Source organism: Octopus bimaculoides, chromosome 3 (assembly GCF_046866305.1).
Source record: "Octopus bimaculoides isolate indiv1 chromosome 3, ASM4686630v1, whole genome shotgun sequence".
Lineage (NCBI taxonomy): Eukaryota > Metazoa > Mollusca > Cephalopoda > Octopoda > Octopodidae > Octopus > Octopus bimaculoides.
In genome coordinates this window covers 53,620,648-53,648,080 of record NC_142930.1, presented here as the reverse complement: position 1 = coordinate 53,648,080, position 27,433 = coordinate 53,620,648, and the positions used below count along the sequence as shown (strand labels likewise).

At 32.4% G+C, this 27,433-nt stretch overlaps 1 protein-coding gene across 1 annotated transcript in view; it reads right to left on the bottom strand.

The window, feature by feature from the left end:
* Window positions 1-27,433, bottom strand: part of LOC106877711 (growth hormone secretagogue receptor type 1) — a 199,806-nt gene that overhangs the window by 56,406 nt on the left and 115,967 nt on the right. The window contains exon 2 of the mRNA XM_052966453.2: window positions 10,382-10,461. The gene's annotated coding sequence lies outside the window, so the exon portion shown is untranslated. The remainder of the gene's footprint in view (window positions 1-10,381; window positions 10,462-27,433) is intronic.

Genomic DNA, 27,433 nt, shown 5'->3' with positions numbered 1-27,433 from the left:
GTTGCTCAGTTGTAGTGTGTGCGTGGTGTGATGCGAGGGTATTGGTGTGATGTGATGTGAGGGTGTTGGGAGGTGGGGAAGGCATGGGTGGAGTGTGGGTTAAGCTGAGGGTGGGGTAGAGGTAGGGGTGGGGGTGTAAGGAATTGGATGGGGTGGAGTGGGAAGGTAGAGTAGAAGTGTGTTGGGGTGTGGTGGGATGAGCTTATGAGGGGGTGTTGACGATGAAGGGGGAAGGGGAAGGTGGATGTAAGAGAGGGGGAAGGTCGGTATGGGAGGGGAGAGAAAGAGAGGAAGAGAGGAGAGAGGGTGGGTATAAGAGAGGGAAGGTGGATGTGAGAGAGGGGGAAGGTGGGTATGGGGGGAGAAAGAGAGGAAGAGAAAGAGAGTGAGAGAGAAGATATATATATATATATACACACACACATACATATATTATATATACGTACATACATAAATACATAAACACACACACATATATATATACATATATATATATATACATATATATATATATGTATATATATATACATATATATATATATATATATATATATATACACATACAATTTATATACATATTTATATACATATATTATTATATATATTAAATATCAAATATGTACATATATATATGCACACACACACACGCGCACACACACACAAACACACACACTCACACACATACACACACACGCACACACACACACACACACACACACACACACATATATATAATTTATGTAATGTTTATATACATATATAATTATGTATATTAAATATAAAATATGCATGTATGCATACAGACATATATATATATATATATATATGACTGTATGTTATTCATTCATGCCGGTACAGTTGCAATGGAATAGACGAGGACATTCAATGGTTTGCAGTCTTACGTTCAATTCCTTATTTGGAAGAAATATTTATGCAACAGAGTCGTTTCCAATGTAGGGATTATCTATCATGCGATTAGAACGACGAAAACTAAAGAGACGCACCAACCTAGTGAATCCTTGCATTTCTGAAAAGGGGTAACAGAAAGTTGTGACCATGCGATGTTTTAAATAGCGTCGGGTAAAGAACAAGTTTTGACTGCTCGATGAAATTCATTATATCAAATGGACTTACTTGGAAAGAGAAAATTAAAAATAAATTAATTTCATGCTTCCGAAGTCAATGAAATAAATGCCAGCCGATGGAAACTAAGTACTAGTGATGGAGGTGGTGGTGTCGATCAATCGACAGTACCCTACAAAGTATTGCACTAGCATTTCCAGAATGAATAAATATTTAATAGAGCGAAAACTGCAGATGTCCAAGTGGATAACGTGTTCAGTACGCCAGCTCACAGGTAAAGGGTTCGATTCTGAAAATTACATTGCACAGTGTTTTGATCAATTATACAAAACAGTTAAATCTTGCTAAGTAATCATAGATCTACTTCCATCGCAATACCCAGCTATTCTACCATGATAGACTTTGTATTAACATTTCGTTTATTCAGCGCTATGTAAGATAACTCAAAATAATGAAGAAAAAAAAAGACACGCAAACATATACATATATATACGACGGGCTTCTTTCAGTTTCCGTCTACAAAATCCACTCACAAGGCTTTGGAATCTTGTACTTTCTTCTTAAAAAAAAGAAAAACCTTGTGTAATTCATGAACATTTTGTCAACCTGAACTGATTGGTTCAGTTTTTGCTATGGCCAAGAGAACACGAGAGACCAGTCAGTCTATTATTTCTTGAATATCCTTAAATATGATTCAATATTGAGGAAATGTACGTTAAGACGTTCATATTTTCCCCAAAACCATTAGTGAGGAAAGTAAGGTCAAATGGCAATACATTGAGTCGAAACTTTGATGCAAACTTGGTTTGTCAGAATCCTAACTAGAGTCCATGATAATCTCCAATGATTGAATTAAACAGTATACTTTCATTCAACAATAGAAATGTTAAAGTACAATTCTATCAGAGAGGGAAAAAACATATTATAAGAATTCTAAAGTCAATTACAAGTACCACAGAATAATTAAAACAACACTATTTGATTTCACTCACGAAAACAAATAAATCATAGCCGTTGAATTATGGAAAAATAATCTGCAAATATGTGTTTGGCTTTTAGAAACTTGTTGAATACTCAATTTCATTTTCATATATTTCTATTAAATGTAACGTTGTTTTATTTTCATAAAGTCAACTAAAATTTGTTGGCGCCATACAGTTTTTTTCAACTCCAACACTGTTCAACTTAAATGCAGTTAAAAGTCATACTGATTTATTTGTATCAAACACAAGGCCACTTTGTTACCTATATTTATTTTATATTGTTTTCAGTTTGTTTAAGCCATCACTGTCAAGGTGATGCTCGAGCTCTGCATTCACAATGATATTTATTTAATCTATACCAATAAAAGTTGTAGCATAAAACGTTAGGAAAGATGAAATGAAATGCTGTAAAATATTTAGAAATTTGATTCATTGTTTGTACCAACTTCCTCCATGGTATGTAACAGTAATATTTGTAATGTTCTATTAATTATCAATTAGAACTACCAAACACGCACGCACACATTATATATAGGGGCGGGTGTGTGATAAGAAGCTTGCTTATCAACCACATCGTTCCGGGTTTAGTCTCATTGCGTGGCACCTTGGCCAAGTATCATTTACTATTGCCCCGGACAAACTAAAGCCTTGTGAATGGATTTGGTAGACGGAAACTGAAAGAAACCAGTCGTATATCTATATCTGTGTGTGTGTGTGTGTGTGTGTGTGTGTGTGTGTGTGTGTGTGTGTGTGTGTGTGTGTGTGTGTGTGTGTGTGTCTATCACCGTTTGATAGCCGGTGTTGGAGTATTTACGTCTCCCGTAACATAGCGGTTCAGCAAAAGACGCCGATTGAATTTGTATTAGGCTTGAGAAATAAGTCCTGGGGTCGATTTCTCCGACTAAATATCCTTCAAGGTGGTGCTCCAGCATGGCCGCAGTCAAATGACTGAAACAAGTAAAAGAATAAAAGAATGTTTGTGTGTGTGTTTGTGGTGTGTGTGTGTGTGTGTGTGTGTGTGTGTGTGTGTGTGTGTGTGTGTAAATGTCAAACAATGAGAATAAGTGCTCAACACCGCATTGGTGGATAAAGATTCTTTATTTGTTAATTAAGGCTACCATTGATTTCATGTTAAGAAAATATATTAACAATTCTACAACTTGATCACACAGAGACGAACACCAATTACTCTATGTGATCAGCTTGAAGAATTGCTAAGATATTTTCTTGACATAAAACCAATGGTAGCCTTAGTGTACAAATAAAAAATGTATATATATATATATATATATATATATATATATATATATATATATATATATATATATATATATATATATATATATATATATATATATATATATACATATACCCTACCATGTAGCGTTTGGATAATTAGTTTGTTAGTTTTAAATTACAGCAGCAGGTTTATAAACATGGGTCTACACATATGTATTTATATGAATGTTTTATATACGTGTGAATGGTGATGTAATATCAATTATATAACTAACACGACTATGAAACAATTTTAAACTAATGGAATAAAAATCTATTCTCACACTTGATCAATTAATGTGTGTGCGTGTGTGTGTGTACGTGTGTCTGTGTGGATGTGTGTGTATATATATATATATATACATGCACACAGACACACGTACAGAGAGAGAGAGAGAGGGAGACAGACAGACAGACAGACGGACAGACAGACAGACATACAGACAGAGACAGACAGACAGACAGACAGAGACAGACAGACAGACAGAGACAGACAGACAGGTAGAATGACAGACAAATAGGCACAAAGAGAGAGAGAGAGAGAGAGAGAGACGCATATATGTAACGTATGTTCATATGTGTATGTATATAGGTATGTATACAGTTGATAAATCTCTTATTCGAAATTTAGAAGAACAGAATGTGTTGCAAATTTTTTCTGTTTTTGGATCAGTTTCATATTTGTATCTATAAAATGGGGCTGCTTGGTGCTGGGGCCAAAGTCTAAACACAATATCTATTTGCATTTCATGATATAGCTTACACATATACTGAAAGTAGTTGTATCTAAATCTTAAATGTCTTTTACTGAACACTTTCGTTACCAACCCGGCTGAAACCGGCTCTGGCTCTGAGTACAAATGTCTTGTTTTCATAAATTTTGAATTAAAATCTGCCACCAAACGTTAGTCGCAATTTATATTCCTTACATTAGCTAAATGATAACTAAGTTATTTTACCAAATTCTTTGTTATATTTAAAGTAATTGAAAGAAACACAGAGCATCTCAAAATAAATATAGTAACGAAAGGGTTAGCATCTCGACCAACGATGTCATGGTTTTTATCATAAGGTTACAGTATACGTAAACCATATGTATTCTACTTTTTTTTACTATACATCTATCAGGCATTGAGCAAGATTACACGTAAATAAAATGGAAACCGAGAAGTCAACACTACTTTTAATGTTGAAGTAATGACGCCAGTCATATAACTTTCATATATGGAGTTAAAATTCAAACCTCAAGAAGAAATAGATTTGTGCTCACTGTATGAAAATAAAAATTATGATAACTGCTTACAAACTCGTGTATAACAGCACAAAACAGTCTATTTAGGCACATGATCCGACTTTAAGCTCTCATTCCCAGTGTCCGACTATTCTATTATGATAAACTTCTGTACGAAACAATAGTTTGTTACTCAGTGCTATTTAAGATAGATAGCTTGATATAAATCAAAACACAGACAAACAATTATTTTCAGAATTTGTTGAATATCCATTTTAAACATGTTTTTTTTCTATAATTAATTTGCTAAAACTTTGCAGCTTCATCATTTTGGTATCAGGTTTCTGATGTTATTTCATTTAGTTACAAACTTTACTGTTCTGAAACCATATTTTCAATGTGACAGATGAATGACATATCTCAATAATTTAGAAATCCAATCCAATCTAAGCCTTACTTGACATCTTTAGCACTTAAGTGTTTCTCTGTATCTCCCTGCCTCCAGAGAATCGCTGAGTTAATCTGTGAAGCTTCAAGATGTTATCAACATGGTTAAAAGTTACATTTTAAAATCTTTGTTATTGAAACTTTAATTAATGAAATAATGTTTCAATGGGAGATTATTCAGATTGATGATTTAGCTAACGTTTTAAGGATAATTTTCTATATTTTACTGTAGTTTTGATGCTAACAAAATGTATATATATAATGTACCACTTATCTTTTCTTGCTCGTCTATTTTTGACAAATATTTTGACGCAGTGAATATTGACTTTTCTGTCAGAGGCAAAAATTCTTTAAAAGCAACTTTTAAACGAACTTGAAGTAAAAAAAGGAGAGTAATTTTTCTATTCGTCCATTTTTTCATAATGTCGGCATATATATTTAGAGAGTGACAGTGTAAATTATTTAATTCAGAGTTATAAGACGAGGGAAAAGTTGAAATATCATAAATATCTAAGGAATCTATTTCAAATGACAATCAGTTCTGATACCATGTATGAGCAAAGTCTAGCTATATTATTAGCATAGAGGTTCAAATAATACACTTCTCATTGATTGGCGATTTACCTAAAAGATTAAATTTGTAATTTGACTGGTGACCTCCGCTGCTGCCACCAGCAGGCTGTTTTTAGTTTAAGAGGCAGAGAGAAATAGGGCTTGCTAAGAAATAACAAGTGGAGAGATACACTTCAATTAATAAAAGTGGAATTACTTTGTGTTATGACTATAAAATGCTATAAAATAATACTGAAAGTGTGATTATCTTGTTTAAATGTCTGTTGTACTTATTAAAAATCTAATGGTGTATACTGTACAATAGGAAGTAGGTTTCTGTCAAGTCCAAACCACTATGATGTTTCGATTCTTGCTAGTAAACTATTTTGTATTACATATGCCACAAAAGGCTTTTGCAGAAAATTATGAATGATAATTCACCATTTCTCTCTCCTATACAATAGACGATTTTGGTACAGATTGAAAGGAAGCCATAATAATTTAACCAAAATTCTTGAATCCAGGGAAACTAGGATTCAACACACAGACACACACATTCACACACAATGGATATATATGTATGCATATATACATACATACATAAATACATACACACACACACACACACACACACACACACACACACACACACACACACACATATATATATATATATATATATATATATATATATATATATATATATATATATATATATGCATGTATATTAGTCGTTATGATGTCGGCCTTTTAGGTGAAGCGCCGACATTTTGTACCTAGACGTTTTTCATGAACGTGTTTATGACACAGACACGTAGATTTCAATAGCCAAATCACTTGGTTCCCCAAAAGACATTATGAGGTAGCGCAGCTTGCTGATCTTAGCACTAGAATTATTTTATAATAATTATGTTGAAAGAGAATTCGCTAATTACTTTTTGATTAGTATTTCATTAACTTACAACATTGAGTTTCAATGTAACATTGGTAAAAGCTATCATAGATGGGCTTCTTATCCAGTTTAAAAGATACGTCATAAACAGATCACCTACTTGTAAAATAATAAAATGCTCTACACAATTATATATATCACAATGCTGAATAAAAAAAACTAATTCCCTGTCGTAACAAAAATTGCTGAAATTTGTTGCGATCCCTTGACAAATTTTCTATCAGATGTATTTAGATGATCCATGCGCATAAGAGCGTACCTGACGGTCGAAATTTGAACCCCTATTATTCTTTGTAAAGGAAATTGAGTTAATTTGGGCATAAATAAAAGTTGTAAGATAATAAAAGTTCTGTGCGGTATGCGTCATCAATACCTCCATTTAGGGGCACAGGCGCACAAATATATAATCACAGAAAAGGTATCGCAGCTGTATCGAACTAGATACATAGATATACATCATATGTATATATCACAGAGAATATCATAAATATATATGCACACTCACACATACACACATGCACATAGGTACGGGTTTAGTTTCTTTTGTGGTATAAAAACACGGAATTTTATAAAAATTTTCTTTTGAATAGAAAGTTCTTGGAGTCTATTACACGTTAACTTATATGAGATAAACAGATATAAAAACTAGGGTTTCATTCAACCGTACAAATCTGGAGTCGACAGAATCGATAATTTCATGTATATACATATTGCAAGTAGCTAATGAAATATCATTTGAACTTTTGACATATACATGATTATTCATTGCTTATACAAAGAAAAGGAAAATGTTGCAGAGCACCATTACCAGAAAATAGTGAAACCATGTTGCGAATTCAACTTGCCAAAAGCTTACTTACTGCTCTTGACAGTAAATCGTAATGCATATAATTTATTTATCACAAAATAATGAGATTGTGTGGGATTATTGCATTCATAAGAGTACGAATTTGTATTTATCGAGCACCGAAACTATCTCTTGGAGTCGAACACATCACAATGGTAATGGCAGTTTGCAAATCACTAACCTGTTATGAAATATGGAAGCTTAATCATTGCCTTGCAACATTAAAGAACATTGTTTTCTAAAGATATGTAAATAGTTGATAAACATTATATACAGACACATTTGTAATTGCGGAGGAAGAAAACACGGTATATATGCAAACAACTAGCGAATGCTTGTAAAAGACATCATAATAATTAATAAGCAGAATATATGTAGATACCTACATTTGTTATTTTGGAGAAAGCAAACACAGTAGTTAGATAAACTTGCACACCTACGTTCATATGCATATTTTCGCTCAGTATCAGATAAGCTTCTCATTTTCAACAAAAGATATGTGACTGATAATATATAAGTTCTTTTAGTATGAAAGTGAATTGCAGCAATCTACGAGATAATATCTTAAATAAAACATTAAAAATATCTCGACATAAGCTGGAACAAGGTATCTCAAATATTCAATTAATGACGTGTTAATTTATATATTTATATTTAAATTGCTTTCAAAACTATACAAATATCAAGAATTTCGCAGGACATATAACCAGGTGCAATTATATGCATAATATCATTAGAAACGTTTGGCAGCACAACATTTCTAGATTCCAAAGAAAACAAATCAACAAACTGTTCTGGAAATTCTTTACAAAGACGAGTACATAAGTTAGGCGACATAGAAATCAGATTTGGTCCAACGAAGATTGTGTTTTATTATCCATAACAAATCAACATTATATTGGTTTCCTTATGTTTAAACATTTTAAAACATTTTAGTATTTTTGTTTAATCACATATATAAATAAATCGATAATCTTTACTTACATCTAAATTTTTCTTTCTTTATTATGTTATTTTGCTTTTGATTTGATTTTGCTGTTGTGAATGCTTTTTTAGGTAAAATTCAATAAATAACCTCGTAGTCAATACATAGATACATACCTACGTACGTACATACATACATGCATACACACGCACACACACACACACACACACACACACACACACACACACACACAAACACACACACACACAAACACACACACACACAAACACACACAAACACACACACGCACACATATATGATGATGATGATGATGATGATGATGATGACGACGACGACGATAGTGGTGGTGATGATGATGATGATGATGATGAACATAGTTCCCAATTTAAAAATCTTAAAGCGTATCGAAATGAACAGTATATGTTTGTCGTCTCACAAATTGAAATTTTTGATATGAAAGCGACACCAAATTAATCAGTAAAAAAAAATCGTGCACATGAGAGACATAAAAAAAAAACTCAGATAAAGATCAATTTTACTGCATTGGGTAATAATACCGAAAGAGTTTGATCTGAATCGAATCCACTTAATCATTACTAACAAACGTTGTCTTTTAATCTGTGCGAAAGGGCTGTGTTGGCGGGAACAATATGTAGATTGTTACGTTAACTAACCAGCTATGTTTGTCTACTTACATCCGCTATGCTCTGAATTGAAACCCAATCAGAACGGATTTCATGCTTCCACGTTCGAGGAAATAACTAAGTCTGAACTGCCGTTGACTCAGTCCTCTGTAAAACTAATCTTTATGAACCATTCAAAGAGTTTTTACGTACACGCTCGAACTGTTAGAAAAAGCAACCAACTTTCATTCAAATCCTCTTACCATTTTACAAAGATTATATCTAAAAGATTACATTAGATGATGTGATATTAGATGCACAATGCCTGAAAAAAGGCTGCATAGCCACCGCTGCGACGCTTTTGATCATATAATGATTTATGGCAAAGCAACAACTTGTAGTATTGAAGCCAATGTGAGAGATTCTTATCTTTAACAGTGCTTTGCTCACACTGCAGAGCAAGTGGTAAGCTTCTAGGGCCAGGCTTTAGGACCCACCATTCGTTTTTGATGCATTACCACTCGACTTGGACTTCAGTTCCGAACATGAGCTATGTGTAGTGGCTAGTGCAGTGCAACGCCCCATGATTAACTCATTGCGTAGAGATACCGACAATATTTTAGACGAATGCGAGAAAAGAGAGACTACGTGGTCGCTCAACTTGCTTGAAATATCTATCAAATCTCCTCTAAATTATAGCAATCTAAATTAAAGAACATACTAAAATGCAATATTAGGTAATAAAAAATCAGCTGGTCTTAGCTGCAATACCTTTGTTTCATAGGTTTTCTAAAACAGTATAAGCCTGAGATTTAACAATAACTAGATGGACATTTTTCTCGAACACACGAAGAAATTTAAGTTTCTTGTTTATAAAAAGTACATTTAAAGATTATTACACTATTTATGACAAACTCTAAGGATGCATGAGTTAATAATTGATCTGTACGTATCGAACATGATTGAATTTAAGGCGGTTTTTTTCAATTTTTTTCTCAAGAATTATTCCCTCGAAAAAGTCATGCGTACCCATAAAGAAGTGGAGATAAAATTCTGGTGTTTGAATGGGAAAGGGAATAATGTATTATTCTTTTACTATTTTATTCTTTTCATTGTTTCAGTCATTTGACTGCGGCCATGCTGGAGCACCATCTTTAGTCGAACAAATCGATTCCAGGACTTATTTTTTGTAAGCCTGATACTAATTCTATCGGTCGTTTTTGCCGAATCGCTAAGTTACAGCGACGTAAACACACCAGCATCGGTTGTTAAGCGATGGTGTGGGGACAAACACAGACACACAAATATATATATATATATATAAATATATATATATATATATATATATATATATATACGACAGGCTTCTTTCAGTTTCCGTCTAACAAATCTACTCACAAGGCTTTGGTCGGCCCGAGGCTATAGTTCAAAACACTTACCCAAGGTGCCACGCGATGGGATCGAACCCGGAACCATCTGCTTGAGAAGCAAGCTTCTTATCATACAGCCACTTCTGCGCCTGTATTAAATAATGAAAATGAAATTTTATGATTATTTTCTTGTAAAGAACTACAAATTGAAAAACTTGTTTTGAAGAGATAAATTATACAATAAAATATCACAAATCTGAGAACTGCTGTGGAAAGAGGCTTTCCAACAACTTTGGGCACCTTTTTGAATTGCATGTCAAACACTAGTGGACAGACTTACAGAATCAAAAAAACAACGCAGCACGCGTAACTTTCGGAAACATTTTTCACGGACTGAATTATTGAAGCATGAGATAAAGTACCCTCATCAGTCGTTAACTGTCGAGACACTACAACCTTCAAAACTACTATGCTTCGAGAAATCCGTCAGCAGTATACCTGATGGCTTTTTTTTCTTCTTAGTTGTAGCGCACCTGAGCACTGTATACAACAATTTCTTTCATATTACTGAGAAAGTTAAAGTTTAACGATGCCTTGCAAAGTAATAATAGTCAATAATTTTAGATATTTTGTTGTATATTGTGTGAAGCGATATTGAATATTATTTAGGGTAGTGAAAGATAAAAGACGGAATATATATTTGATGTTGTCATTTAATGAAATAAATTGATTAAGATATAAGTGTAACTTAAGGATGATCGTTATGGTTAAGGAAATATTTCGTTCTGTCAAAAAGGATATAGAAAATGCACACATTTGTATGTCATGGTAAGAAAACTGTTAATACTGTTTAAACAAATGTGAAAATCTAAAAAAAAAAACAGCTTCAAGGAAATTGTAGAATATTATTCAATAAAGTAGAGAAAAGAATGTATGTGACTATACACTAAAGTTAAGAAGTAAAATATAGAATATAAAATATAATGCAAAACATGAAATAAAAGAATGAATTTATAATAAGAAAAAAATTGTTAGACGACTAGACTGTGATGGTGTTTACTAAAAGCTGGTATGCGAATATTCTTGCTGCTCTGTACGTGTGTGGATAGATTAAGGTTTTACAATGTCTTGATAAGTTAACTATTCTACGGGGCTAAGATATATTAGTTTTAAATGGCGATTGAGGAGAGGCATATTCTGTAATAGGATATGTGTATCTATATATGTTTGCATGTATATGCACATGTGCATATGTATGTATACACAAACACATAGACACACGTATTACAAGCAAAAAACGGAGTACAGATATCACCTTCATTCCTCGCCAACTGACACCACGCGTTGTGTCTATCCACCAGTTCACCATTTATTTGTAGTGGAACATCCCACTTCTCTCAATCGGGGTATCCTCTACAACAATGCACACAAACACACACACACACACACACACACACACACACACACACACACACACACACACACACACACACACACACACACACACACATATATATATATATATATATATATATATATAATAAATTAAATAGATTCAATTGACAATCCAATATTTATATTATGATATAATATACTATGAATATAATATAAGGTAACATAAAAAATCATTATAAAACCAAAATAGCCAACAAATTGTCTCGACTTATATACATTATTTGATTAATAAACAATTCATATTCATTTATATATAAGTCACTTCAGAGCTTTGGTCTACTGACAGACGAAATTCCACGTGAAAAGACGACTGGATTATAAAAATAATAATTCAAATGCCCGTGTTTATGAGCGTGAGCATTAACTTTTCAACTACATAACAATTACAATAAAAAAAAAATTATAAAGGACAAAATAATTAAGTAAATAGAATCTACATCTATCGAAATATATTTCTATATATCTGAAATAATATTAATCCAAATTCATTTAGGTCGAAAGCAATCTTTGGCTATTATAATAACATAAAACAACAATATATTAGTGTATAAATTAAGTATCAGGGTCTTACTTAATTTAGAGACTGTAATAAAACATTTAAAGAAATATAAATAATAATATATTATTATATTGGTAATATATAATTCTTCTCTTTTATCTAAAGTTATTGATAAAAAAAATTGTTTAAAGTAACTAAGGAAAAACGTTTTTTATTTACTTAGTTTATCGGAGGGATAATTCCATAATAAATATGAAGGGAAACTTAACAAACAAAGTTTTGTGTTTACTTGGTTTATCGGAGGGAAAATCCGTTATAAATATGAAGAGAAACTTAGAGCTACAATAACTACAACTTATATTACCATATTACCCATTGAATGTCTCTATTTAATTTATTGTTTGTAATTTGCATTATGTGGAGGCGCAATGGCGCAGCGGTTAGGGCGACCCCTGTTGTACTCTTTCGCCCCAGCTTTCTCTCACTCTTTCTTCCTGTTTCTTGAGTAAAGCTGCGATGGACTGGCGTCTCGTCCAGCTGGGGGGGGGGGACACATACGCTATAGAAACCGGGAAACTGGGCCCATGAGCCTGGCTAGGCTTTGAAAGGGCGACGAAGAATTTGCATTGTACCCCTATCTATGTGGTATTCAACTGACATAGCAGTGAATTGGATGTTTTACACACCCCTTTGAAGGAATTCCTTTCCTTGGTTTGTTACTTTATATATGCGTGTGTATGTGTGTGTGCGCGTTTGTGTGTGTGTGTGTGAGAGAGAGAGAGTATGTGTATGTGTGTGTGTGTATTTGAAAAAAGAAAAAGAATGATTTCACTGGTAGTTTTAATCAGTTTAATTTGTTCTTTTTTAATTTTTTAATAATATAAATAATATAAATTTTAGTTAATAGATATAGTAAGTTCTTTGTTAAATTGGGTGTGAAGAATTTTTTAAAAGAAATTTTCTTCTTAACTTCTTTGGAGAACTTTCTCGCATTCGTTGTCAAACAGATCTGAGATTTAAGGCCTTGTGATTCTATATATGGGATTTGGGTGTTTGTATGTATGTATGTATGTATGTATGTATGTATGTATGTATGTATGTATTTATGTATGTATATTCAATTGTCACTAATTGTGACTGAGGTTGCAGAGTACATTGCTAGAAATAAGAGTTAAAAACCTTTAGAACCTTTCTAGCAATGCACATGCCACTCTGCCCCGTCAGTCACAATTAGTGACAGTTGAAATTTTCCTTTCTGGTTTTATATTGCGCATAGCCGCTTTTGTTATATATGCATATATATATATATTGTTATATTTTTATTTGTTTCAGTCATTTGACTTCGGCCATGCTGGAGCACTGCCTTTAGTCGACCAAATCGACCCCTTATTCTTTGTAAGCCTAGTACTTGTTCTATCGTTCTCTTTTGCCTAACCGCTAAGTTACAGGGACGTGAACACTGAAACATTTGGTTGGTAAGCAAGCTACTTACCACACAGCCACTCCTGCGCCTACACACACACACACAACGGCGGCGAGCTGGCAGAAACGTTAGCACGCCGGGCGAAATGCTTAGCGGTATTTCGTCTGCCGCTACGTTCTGAGTTCAAATTCCGCCGAGGTCGACTTTGCCTTTCATCCTTTCGGGGTCGATTAAATAAGTACCAGTTACGCACTGGGGTCGATATAATCGACTTAATCCGTGTTTGTCTGTCCTTGTTTGTCCCCTCTGTGTGTAGCCCCTTGTGGGTAGTAAAGAAATAACACACACACACATATATATATATATATATATACAGAGAGAGAGAGAGAGAGAGAAATGGGGTGGGAGGGAGAGAGAGAGGCATAAAAAATAATTTTCATTCCTTTAAAATTAAGTAGGTCTTTTTAATATGGATTGTACTGTCCATAAATGTTTATTAGTTATTTAATCATGCCATCAACAAGATACTATATGCAAACTTGTCTAACGGTTACATGTGTGTTCTCTTCTATGTTTTATTTGCTGGTTTTCGTCACTGACAGAAAAGCGAAGGAGTACTTGTCCTGTGATCAATGGTCAATGAATTATTAAAACCTGTCCGAACAATCCCCTTTCTATTTCTGTGTACGAGAAGAATAACAATATGTATTTACACGTGTTTATTTTTCCACATCGAAAAAGACTTAAAAACTGAAGTGAATTTAACCGCATTAATTTATTTTAGCTTTATAATACACGCTGTGTTGGGGATAAATGTTACATGTGCATCTGTGTGTATGTGTACATGGATGCATGTACTACGTATGTTGTTGTTGTTGTTGTTGGCACTCCGTCGCTTACGACGTCGAGGGTTCCAGTTGATCCGATCAACGGAACAGCCTGCTCGTGAAATTAACGTGCATGTGGCTGAGTATTCCACAAACACGTGTACCCTTAACGTAGTTCTCGGGGATATTCAGCGTGACACAGTGTGACAAGGCTGGTCCTTTGAAATACAGGCACAACAGAAACAGGAAGCAAGAGTGAAAGTTGTGGTGAAAGAGTACAGCAGGGTTCGCCACCATCCCCTGCCGAAGCCTCGTGGAGCTTTAGGCGTTTTCGCTCAATAAACACTCACAACGATCCTATAAACGCGAGTCCGCTGCCCTAACCACTGGGCCATTGCGCCTCCACATTACGTATGTATATAATACATATTCGACAAACTGAGGATCTTGTAATTGTCTTAAGGATGTTTTCGATTCAGTATAAAAATGGCACATGTTAGAACTGAACATTATATATGGTACAGATAAGCACTTATGTGCAGCTCCACCAAACAACCGGCTTAAATATTGATTTCGAAATTTTGGTACTCGGCCAGCAATTTCGTAGGAGGGGGTAAGGCGATTACATCGACTTCGGTGTTCAATTGGTTATTATTTTATTGATTCCCAAAATGATGAATGGTAAAGTCGGCTTCAGAACGTAAAGACGGTCAAAATACCGCTGAGCATATTGCTCGGCATGATAACGGTTCTGCCAGCTCGCTACCTTAACCCTCTTAAATATTAATGTAACTGTAGAATAAACCCTGAATAAATATAGATTCAGACGTAGTTTTAATTTTAGTTATTTACCTACATGAGTTTGTGCTACTCAGACAAATGTTTATTTTCCTTTGTCTCTTTCGAAACGAAGTTCTGTTGTCTTATGTAGAAAACATAGAATGTCTCGTGTATACCATGACACAACTTTACATTTGCTACTGCAATAAATCTCAAAACAAGTGAGAATTTCATTGAATTTACTGCTGTTCAACAATGCTTTAGTTGCTATCGATTTCTGGAGAGGCTTTAAATTTGATTTGTCTTCCTCGATACTGTATGATTTCAATGGAGACGCGCACAAAATAACTCAAAATTATCTGGAATGTTATATATAACCAAAATATGGTTATTTTTCACCATTATATAAATATTTCGAAGTGTGTCGGTCATTATATTTACATAAATCGATCAGATAAATAGCAATAAAAGTACGTTATATAGACAATATTTTTGAAAATTCATGTGCGAGTGCTTGATCGTCTGGTGTGTGCGTGTGTATACAAATGCATGCGCACATACGCACACACACATACGCACACACACATATACATTTATGCAACATGTTTTGTTCGTTACTTTGCGTGGCAGCACAGATTAAAACTGCATATATAGGCGCAGGAGTGGCTGTGTGGTAAGTAGCTTGCTTACCAACCACATGGTTCCGGGTTCAGTCCTACTACGTGGCACCTTGGGCTAGTGTCTTCTACTACAACTTCGGGCCGACCAAAGCCTTGTGAGTGGATTTGGTAGACGGAAACTGAAAGAAGCCCGTCGTATATATATATATATATATGTGGGGGGGGGAGTGTGGGGGGGTGTATGTATGTATGTGTATATGTCTGTTTGTGTGTTTGTATGTATGTATATATATGTATACACACACACATATTCAGGGTGTGATGGGTAAATTGTCACCAATTTATATTTTTTTTTCACGCATGCACATTGTTTGTCTTTGATTTTGTCGACTACATGGTATAGTATGGTCAGCTGGTCACAGTCTGTGAGAAAAACATCATGTCGCAATTCACTCCGCCAGAAATTTGGAAACGAGATACTCTACCGCCTGGCATTCGGCCGGAAGCTCTAGTACGAAAATTTCAGTGTTTGGGTGTCAGTCTGAGGACAGTGCAATTTGAGAACATGTACTGAGAGTGATAAAAATCAATCACTCAATCAACATCATGGTGTTTTGAATGATCACTAGTGATGGCGCCGTTATTCATCTTCCCACACGGTTTGGCCCACATAATTGTGACCACAACCAGAGAAGGTTAGGACATAGATAAGGCTCTGGGAAGCACATGTGAAGTTGGTCTAAATTGAGAATTTTTGTCCTTGCTGGAATGTGAATTCCGAGCCTTCAGGTAGGTATGGGCATGTACCACAATTAGGTCATCTGCATTTTTTTTAATGTTGGTATCTTTTGTATTGAGTATAGTTTTGCATTTGTTAGGAGTCTCTTGAGTGATTTGTCTTCTCTTTGCATTTTAGTAGTTTGCGTGTATTTAGTATGCTGTTCATTTTCGGGTCTTGAGTGAGCAGAGGGAGATTTTGTATAATTTGCATAATTGTATGCGTCATTGTTTCTGGGATTGTGGGTTGATATGTATGGGGGTGGTTTAAGGTGAGGTGTGGTGTTTTGTTTTGTTGTCCTTAGTATGTTTGTGTCCAATTTCTTGGCACATTTAATTCCATGTTCTATAAATGTAGGTATTGACGTTCAATGAATGTCATTTTGAGTTCTTGTAGGCGAAGTTCCCGAGTGGTTGTGTCAGATACAATTGTACAGATCCTTTTTGCTAGATTGAATGGGGTATTTATTTTGGTGTGTTTAGGAGATAGTGTTTAGGAGATGGTGTTTTGAGTCTGTTGGTTTGTAGTAAATCTCAGTTGCAATTTGGTTGTTGGACTTTTTAAAAATCAAAATGTCCAGAAATGGGAGCTCTTCCTTATTATATTCCATTGTAAATTGGATGTTATATATATATATAAATGATAGAGATACACACAGATATAGATATACATATATTATTATTATTATTATTATTATTATTATTATTATTATTATTATTATTATTATTATTGTTCAGTAGTTTTATTTTTATAACGTGCTTTCACTTCACTACCGAGCGCAGCTCTGTGCGCCTTAGGTATGTGCTGTGGTTTGCTGTGGTGCTCTTATGTTTACTGTATTGAAAGTGTTTTGCGTAGGATGTGTGCAGTGCCCAGTAGTGCAATTTTCTGTATGTTATATATATTTGTAAGTCCTGGTGTTTTTGTTATGTATTTGTCTGAATATTTTTTTATTATACCTAAGGCACCTACTATGATAGGAATTGTTTCTGTTTTTAGATTCCACATTCGAGTTATCTCTATTTCCAGGTTATTATCATTATTATTATTATTATTATTATTATTATTATTATTATTATTATTATTATTATTATTATTATTATTATTATTATTATTATTATTATTATTATTATTCAGTAGTTTTATTTTTATAACGTGCTTTCACTTCACTACCGAGCGCAGCTCTGTGCGCCTTGGGTATGTGCTGTGGTTTGCTGTGGTGCTCTTATGTTTACTGTATTGAAAGTGTTTTGCGTAGGATGTGTGCAGTGCCCAGTAGTGCAATTTTCTGTATGTTATATATATTTGTAAGTCCTGGTGTTTTTGTTATGTATTTGTCTGAATATTTTTTTATTATACCTAAGGCACCTACTATGATAGGAATTGTTTCTGTTTTTAGATTCCACATTCGAGTTATCTCTATTTCCAGGTTATTATCATTATTATTATTATTATTATTATTATTATTATTATTATTATTATTATTATTATTATTATTATTATTATTATTATTCAGTAGTTTTATTTTTATAACGTGCTTTCACTTCACTACCGAGCGCAGCTCTGTGCGCCTTGGGTATGTGCTGTGGTTTGCTGTGGTGTTCTTATGTTTACTGTATTGAAAGTGTTTTGCGTAGGATGTGTGCAGTGCCCAGTAGTGCAATTTTCTGTATGTTATATATATTTGTAAGTCCTGGTGTTTTTGTTATGTATTTGTCTGAATATTTTTTTATTATACCTAAGGCACCTACTATGATAGGAATTGTTTCTGTTTTTAGATTCCACATTCGAGTTATCTCTATTTCCAGATTATTATCATTATTATTATTATTATTATTATTATTATTATTATTATTATTATTATTATTATTATTATTATTATTATTATTCAGTAGTTTTATTTTTATAACGTGCTTTCACTTCACTACCGAGCGCAGCTATGTGCGCCTTGGGTATGTGCTGTGGTTTGCTGTGGTGCTCTTATGTTTACTGTATTGAAAGTGTTTTGCGTAGGATGTGTGCAGTGCCCAGTAGTGCAATTTTCTGTATGTTATATATATTTGTAAGTCCTGGTGTTTTTGTTATGTATTTGTCTGAATATTTTTTTATTATACCTAAGGCACCTACTATGATAGGAATTGTTTCTGTTTTTAGATTCCACATTCGAGTTATCTCTATTTCCAGGTTATTATCATCATTATTATTATTATTATTATTATTATTATTATTATTATTATTATTATTATTATTATTATTATTATTATTATTATTATTATTATTATTATTATTATTATTATTCAGTAGTTTTATTTTTATAACGTGCTTTCACTTCACTACCGAGCGCAGCTCTGTGCGCCTTGGGTATGTGCTGTGGTTTGCTGTGGTGCTCTTATGTTTACTGTATTGAAAGTGTTTTGCGTAGGATGTGTGCAGTGCCCAGTAGTGCAATTTTCTGTATGTTATATATATTTGTAAGTCCTGGTGTTTTTGTTATGTATTTGTCTGAATATTTTTTTTATTATACCTAAGGCACCTACTATGATAGGAATTGTTTCTGTTTTTAGATCCCACATTCGAGTTATCTCTATTTCCAGGTTATTATCATCATTATTATTATTATTATTATTATTATTATTATTATTATTATTATTATTATTATTATTATTATTATTATTATTCAGTAGTTTTATTTTTATAACGTGCTTTCACTTCACTACCGAGCGCAGCTCTGTGCGCCTTGGGTATGTGCTGTGGTTTACTGTGGTGCTCTTATGTTTACTGTATTGAAAGTGTTTTGCGTAGGATGTGTGCAGTGCCCAGTAGTGCAATTTTCTGTATGTTATATATATTTGTAAGTCCTGGTGTTTTTGTTATGTATTTGTCTGAATATTTTTTTATTATACCTAAGGCACCTACTATGATAGGAATTGTTTCTGTTCTTAGATTCCACATTCGAGTTATCTCTATTTCCAGGTTATTATCATTATTATTATTATTATTATTATTATTATTATTATTATTATTATTATTATTATTATTATTATTATTCAGTAGTTTTATTTTTATAACGTGCTTTCACTTCACTACCGAGCGCAGCTCTGTGCGCCTTGGGTATGTGCTGTGGTTTGCTGTGGTGTTCTTATGTTTACTGTATTGAAAGTGTTTTGCGTAGGATGTGTGCAGTGCCCAGTAGTGCAATTTTCTGTATGTTATATATATTTGTAAGTCCTGGTGTTTTTGTTATGCATTTGTCTGAATATTTTTTTATTATACCTAAGGCACCTACTATGATAGGAATTGTTTCTGTTTTTAGATTCCACATTCGAGTTATCTCTATTTCCAGGTTATTATCATCATTATTATTATCATTATTATTATTATTATTATTATTATTATTATTATTATTATTATTATTCAGTAGTTTTATTTTTATAACGTGCTTTCACTTCACTACCGAGCGCAGCTCTGTGCGCCTTGGGTATGTGCTGTGGTTTGCTGTGGTGCTCTTATGTTTACTGTATTGAAAGTGTTTTGCGTAGGATGTGTGCAGTGCCCAGTAGTGCAATTTTCTGTATGTTATATATATTTGTAAGTCCTGGTGTTTTTGTTATGTATTTGTCTGAATATTTTTTTATTATACCTAAGGCACCTACTATGATAGGAACTGTTTCTGTTTTTAGATTCCACATTCGAGTTATCTCTATTTCCAGTTTATTATCATTATTATTATTATTATTATTATTATTATTATTATTATTATTATTATTATTATTATTATTCAGTAGTTTTATTTTTATAACGTGCTTTCACTTCACTACCGAGCGCAGCTCTGTGCGCCTTGGGTATGTGCTGTGGTTTGCTGTGGTGCTCTTATGTTTACTGTATTGAAAGTGTTTTGCGTAGGATGTGTGCAGTGCCCAGTAGTGCAATTTTCCGTATGTTATATATATTTGTAAGTCCTGGTGTTTTTGTTATGTATTTGTCTGAATATTTTTTAATTATACCTAAGGCACCTACTATGATAGGAATTGTTTCTGTTTTTAGATTCCACATTCGAGTTATCTCTATTTCCAGGTTATTATCATTATTATTATTATTATTATTATTATTATTATTATTATTATTATTATTATTATTATTATTATTATTCAGTAGTTTTATTTTTATAACGTGCTTTCACTTCACTACCGAGCGCAGCTCTGTGCGCCTTGGGTATGTGCTGTGGTGCTCTTATGTTTACTGTATTGAAAGTGTTTTGCGTAGGATGTGTGCAGTGCCCAGTAGTGCAATTTTCTGTATATTATATATATTTGTAAGTCCTGGTGTTTTTGTTATGTATTTGTCTGAATATTTTTTTATTATACCTAAGGCACCTACTATGATAGGAATTGTTTCTGTTTTTAGATTCCACATTCGAGTTATCTCTATTTCCAGTTTATTATCATTATTATTATTATTATTATTATTATTATTATTATTATTATTAGTATTATTATTATTATTATTATTATTATTATTATTATTATTATTATTATTATTATACAGTAGTTTTATTTTTATAACGTGCTTTCACTTCACTACCGAGCGCAGCTCTGTGCGCCTTGGGTATGTGCTGTGGTTTGCTGTGGTGCTCTTATGTTTACTGTATTGAAAGTGTTTTGCGTAGGATGTGTGCAGTGCCCAGTAGTGCAATTTTCTGTATGTTATATATATTTGTAAGTCCTGGTGTTTTTGTTATGTATTTGTCTGAATATTTTTTTATTATACCTAAGGCACCTACTATGATAGGAATTGTTTCTGTTTTTAGATTCCACATTCGAGTTATCTCTATTTCCAGGTTATTATCATTATTATTATTATTATTTTTTATTATACCTAAGGCACCTACTATGATAGGAACTGTTTCTGTTTTTAGATTCCACATTCGAGTTATCTCTATTTCCAGTTTATTATCATTATTATCTCTATTTCCAGTTTATTATCATTATTATTATTATTATTATTATTATTATTATTATTATTATTATTATTATTATTATTATTATACAGTAGTTTTATTTTTATAACGTGCTTTCACTTCACTACCGAGCGCAGCTCTGTGCGCCTTGGGTATGTGCTGTGGTTTGCTGTGGTGCTCTTATGTTTACTGTATTGAAAGTGTTTTGCGTAGGATGTGTGCAGTGCCCAGTAGTGCAATTTTCTGTATGTTATATATATTTGTAAGTCCTGGTGTTTTTGTTATGTATTTGTCTGAATATTTTTTTATTATACCTAAGGCACCTACTATGATAGGAATTGTTTCTGTTTTTAGATTCCACATTCGAGTTATCTCTATTTCCAGGTTATTATCATTATTATTATTATTATTATTATTATTATTATTATTATTATTATTATTATTATTATTATTATTATTATTATTATTCAGTAGTTTTATTTTTATAACGTGCTTTCACTTCACTACCGAGCGCAGCTCTGTGCGCCTTGGGTATGTGCTGTGGTTTGCTGTGGTGCTCTTATGTTTACTGTATTGAAAGTGTTTTGCGTAGGATGTGTGCAGTGCCCAGTAGTGCAATTTTCTGTATGTTATATATATTTGTAAGTCCTGGTGTTTTTGTTATGTATTTGTCTGAATATTTTTTTATTATACCTAAGGCACCTACTATGATAGGAACTGTTTCTGTTTTTAGATTCCACATTCGAGTTATCTCTATTTCCAGTTTATTATCATTATTATTATTATTATTATTATTATTATTATTATTATTATTATTATTATTATTATTATTATTATTATTATTATTATTATTCAGTAGTTTTATTTTTATAACGTGCTTTCACTTCACTACCGAGCGCAGCTCTGTGCGCCTTGGGTATGTGCTGTGGTTTGCTGTGGTGCTCTTATGTTTACTGTATTGAAAGTGTTTTGCGTAGGATGTGTGCAGTGCCCAGTAGTGCAATTTTCTGTATGTTATATATATTTGTAAGTCCTGGTGTTTTTGTTATGTATTTGTCTGAATATTTTTTTATTATACCTAAGGCACCTACTATGATAGGAACTGTTTCTGTTTTTAGATTCCACATTCGAGTTATCTCTATTTCCAGTTTATTATCATTATTATTATTATTATTATTATTATTATTATTATTATTATTATTATTATTCAGTAGTTTTATTTTTATAACGTGCTTTCACTTCACTACCGAGCGCAGCTCTGTGCGCCTTGGGTATGTGCTGTGGTTTGCTGTGGTGCTCTTATGTTTACTGTATTGAAAGTGTTTTGCGTAGGATGTGTGCAGTGCCCAGTAGTGCAATTTTCTGTATGTTATATATATTTGTAAGTCCTGGTGTTTTTGTTATGTATTTGTCTGAATATTTTTTAATTATACCTAAGGCACCTACTATGATAGGAATTGTTTCTGTTTTTAGATTCCACATTCGAGTTATCTCTATTTCCAGGTTATTATCATTATTATTATTATTATTATTATTATTATTATTATTATTATTATTATTATTATTTTATGTCTGACTTTTGTTTTGCATTTGTACAAGTTGGATCCAAGTCTCACCCAGAGACCTCAAGAGACAACAAGTTAGAAGTTCATGTAGGTGTTATGCCTAGGGTACCATATATTTGGATTTGTACAGTTTTGTTCAAGTGAATGTTTAAGAATACAGTTTTGTTCAAGTGAATGTTTAAGAATACAGTTTTGTTCAAGTGAATGTTTAAGAATTATTATTATTATTATTATTATTATTATTATTATTATTATTATTATTATTATTATTCAGTAGTTTTATTTTTATAACGTGCTTTCACTTCACTACCGAGCGCAGCTCTGTGCGCCTTGGGTATGTGCTGTGGTTTCCTGTGGTGTTCTTATGTTTACTGTATTGAAAGTGTTTTGCGTAGGATGTGTGCAGTGCCCGGTAGTGCAATTTTCTGTATGTTATATATATTTGTAAGTCCTGGTGTTTTTGTTATGTATTTGTCTGAATATTTTTTTATTATACCTAAGGCACCTACTATGATAGGAATTGTTTCTGTTTTTAGATTCCACATTCGAGTTATCTCTATTTCCAGGTTATTATCATCATTATTATTATCATTATTATTATTATTATTATTATTATTATTCAGTAGTTTTATTTTTATAACGTGCTTTCACTTCACTACCGAGCGCAGCTCTGTGCGCCTTGGGTATGTGCTGTGGTGCTCTTATGTTTACTGTATTGAAAGTGTTTTGCGTAGGATGTGTGCAGTGCCCAGTAGTGCAATTTTCTGTATGTTATATATATTTGTAAGTCCTGGTGTTTTTGTTATGTATTTGTCTGAATATTTTTTTATTATACCTAAGGCACCTACTATGATAGGAATTGTTTCTGTTTTTAGATTCCACATTCGAGTTATCTCTATTTCCAGTTTATTATCATTATTATTATTATTATTATTATTATTATTATTATTATTATTATTATTATTATTATTATTATTATTATTATTATTATTATTATTATTATTATTATTATTATTATTCAGTAGTTTTATTTTTATAACGTGCTTTCACTTCACTACCGAGCGCAGCTCTGTGCGCCTTGGGTATGTGCTGTGGTTTGCTGTGGTGCTCTTATGTTTACTGTATTGAAAGTGTTTTGCGTAGGATGTGTGCAGTGCCCAGTAGTGCAATTTTCTGTATGTTATATATATTTGTAAGTCCTGGTGTTTTTGTTATGTATTTGTCTGAATATTTTTTTATTATACCTAAGGCACCTACTATGATAGGAATTGTTTCTGTTTTTAGATTCCACATTCGAGTTATCTCTATTTCCAGGTTATTATCATTATTATTATTATTATTATTATTATTATTATTATTATTATTATTATTATTATTATTATTATTATTATTATTATTATTATTATTATTATTATTATTATTATTATTATTATTATTATTCAGTAGTTTTATTTTTATAACGTGCTTTCACTTCACTACCGAGCGCAGCTCTGTGCGCCTTGGGTATGTGCTGTGGTTTGCTGTGGTGCTCTTATGTTTACTGTATTGAAAGTGTTTTGCGTAGGATGTGTGCAGTGCCCAGTAGTGCAATTTTCTGTATGTTATATATATTTGTAAGTCCTGGTGTTTTTGTTATGTATTTGTCTGAATATTTTTTTATTATACCTAAGGCACCTACTATGATAGGAATTGTTTCTGTTTTTAGATTCCACATTCGAGTTATCTCTATTTCCAGGTTATTATCATCATTATTATTATTATTATTATTATTATTATTATTATTATTATTATTATTATTATTATTATTATTATTATTATTATTATTATTATTATTATTATTATTATTATTATTATTATTATTATTATTATTCAGTAGTTTTATTTTTATAACGTGCTTTCACTTCACTACCGAGCGCAGCTCTGTGCGCCTTGGTTATGTGCTGTGGTTTGCTGTGGTGCTCTTATGTTTACTGTATTGAAAGTGTTTTGCGTAGGATGTGTGCAGTGCCCAGTAGTGCAATTTTCTGTATGTTATATATATTTGTAAGTCCTGGTGTTTTTGTTATGTATTTGTCTGAATATTTTTTTTATTATACCTAAGGCACCTACTATGATAGGAATTGTTTCTGTTTTTAGATTCCACATTCGAGTTATGTCTATTTCCAGGTTATTATCATTATTATTATTATTATTATTATTATTATTATTATTATTATTATTATTATTATTATTATTATTATTATTATTATTATTATTCAGTAGTTTTATTTTTATAACGTGCTTTCACTTCACTACCGAGCGCAGCTCTGTGCGCCTTGTGTATGTGCTGTGGTGCTCTTATGTTTACTGTTTTGAAAGTGTTTTGCGTAGAATGTGTGCAGTACCCAGTAGTGCAATTTTCTGTATGTTATATATATTTGTAAGTCCTGGTGTTTTTGTTATGTATTTGTCTGAATATTTTTTTATTATACCTAAGGCACCTACTATGATAGGAATTGTTTCTGTTTTTAGATTCCACATTCGAGTTATCTCTATTTCCAGGTCTTTGTATTTTGAAAGTTTTTCCATTTCTTTTAGAGAAACGTTGTCATCTGCTGGTATTGATACATCAATTAGAAAGCATTTTTTTTCTTCATGATCTTTGACAACTATATCTGGTCTATTTGCCTTAATTTCTCTATCTGTGTGTATTGGCATATCCCAGAGTATGGTTGCTTTCTCGTTTTCTGTGACCTTTTCTGGCGTGTGTTTATACCATCTTTTTTCTGTTGTTATTCCATAATGTTGGCATAGCTTCCAGTGTATATAGGTCCCAGCTCTGTCGTGTCTGTGAATATATTCCTTCTTAGCCAGGACTGGGCAGCCAGAGATAATATGATTTATTGTTTCTTGTCGATCTCCACATATTCTACAGTTACTTGTTATATTTCTTTTCATTATGTGTTTTTGGTAATTTCTGGTGGGGAAGCTTTGGTCTTGTGCAGCAATTAAAAATCCTTCAGTCTCTGCTTTGAGTCCTGAGCTTCTCAGCCATTGCTAGGATTTTTCTCTGTCTATTTCTTTTGCATTTAGTTTAGCCCAGTATTTACCATGTAGGGGCTTTTCTTGCCATCGTTTTATCATGGTCCGTTGCTGTTCTAGTTTTAGTTTGGATTTCATTTGTTTTATAGCTTTTGTTGTTTCTTATTCTTCTTCTTCGTATTTGTTAGGTAGATTGATTTCTTGTTTGTATTTGTCAGCTTCCTTAAATACTGAAAACAGTTTTTTGTTTTGCTCGTGTTTTGTGGCTATTTGTATTAGTTTCCCTTGCTTCTGGAGTAGGTATTTTTGCAGTCCTATGGTGGTTATTTTATTATTATTATTATTATTATTATTATTATTATTATTATTATTATTATTATTATTATTATTATTATTATTTGCAAAGTAGTAAAATATAACTTAAGTGTTTTTTAATCAATGCCGAAATATTATGACCCATAATGAATCTCGTGTCTTATCTAATAAAACTTAACACACTTCAATTTATTTTATTATTTTATTATATTATTTTGTCCCTAGGCTATACATTTCGCTTTCTATTTTCAATTTTAAAGGCAAAGGCAATAAAGTTTTTAATTATATCTTTTAATTCATAAAATGGACTGTGAAACAACTTTACTTATTGATTTAATTATAATAAATAATATAAAATATATAATTGAGAGAATGAAACTTTTTTAATGTATTGGGAGCCATCGTTATCCTTATAAGGTTTGTTACTGAGGGAAGTAATATTTCAGTTTAGTCCACTCCTCCTCCTTCTCTCTCTCTCTCTCTCTCTCTCTCTCTCACTCTCTCTCTCTCTCTCTCTCTCTCTCTCTCTCTCTCTCTCTCTTTCTCTTTCGTTTTCTCTCTCACCGTCTTTTTCGACACTAATGCATCAATTTATCAGTAATTTCGTATTTTTTTTTCTCTTTTTTTTTCTCTCATTAACTCAACCAATTATATTCTGAGTGTCTCAAACTTCTGGTTGAGCGCTTTAACTAATCATATACGGACAAATTATCCAAGACACTAATCAATTATAAACAGTCTGGAAACTTCAAATTTTCCGAGTGCTTTGTCAAAAACAATTTGTTAAAATAATTTAACACATTATAAATATTAGGTTTATAAACGTTATAATGACTGAAAAGAAAAACTAGAATTATATTATTGTTAGAAGAAAAGGTCAA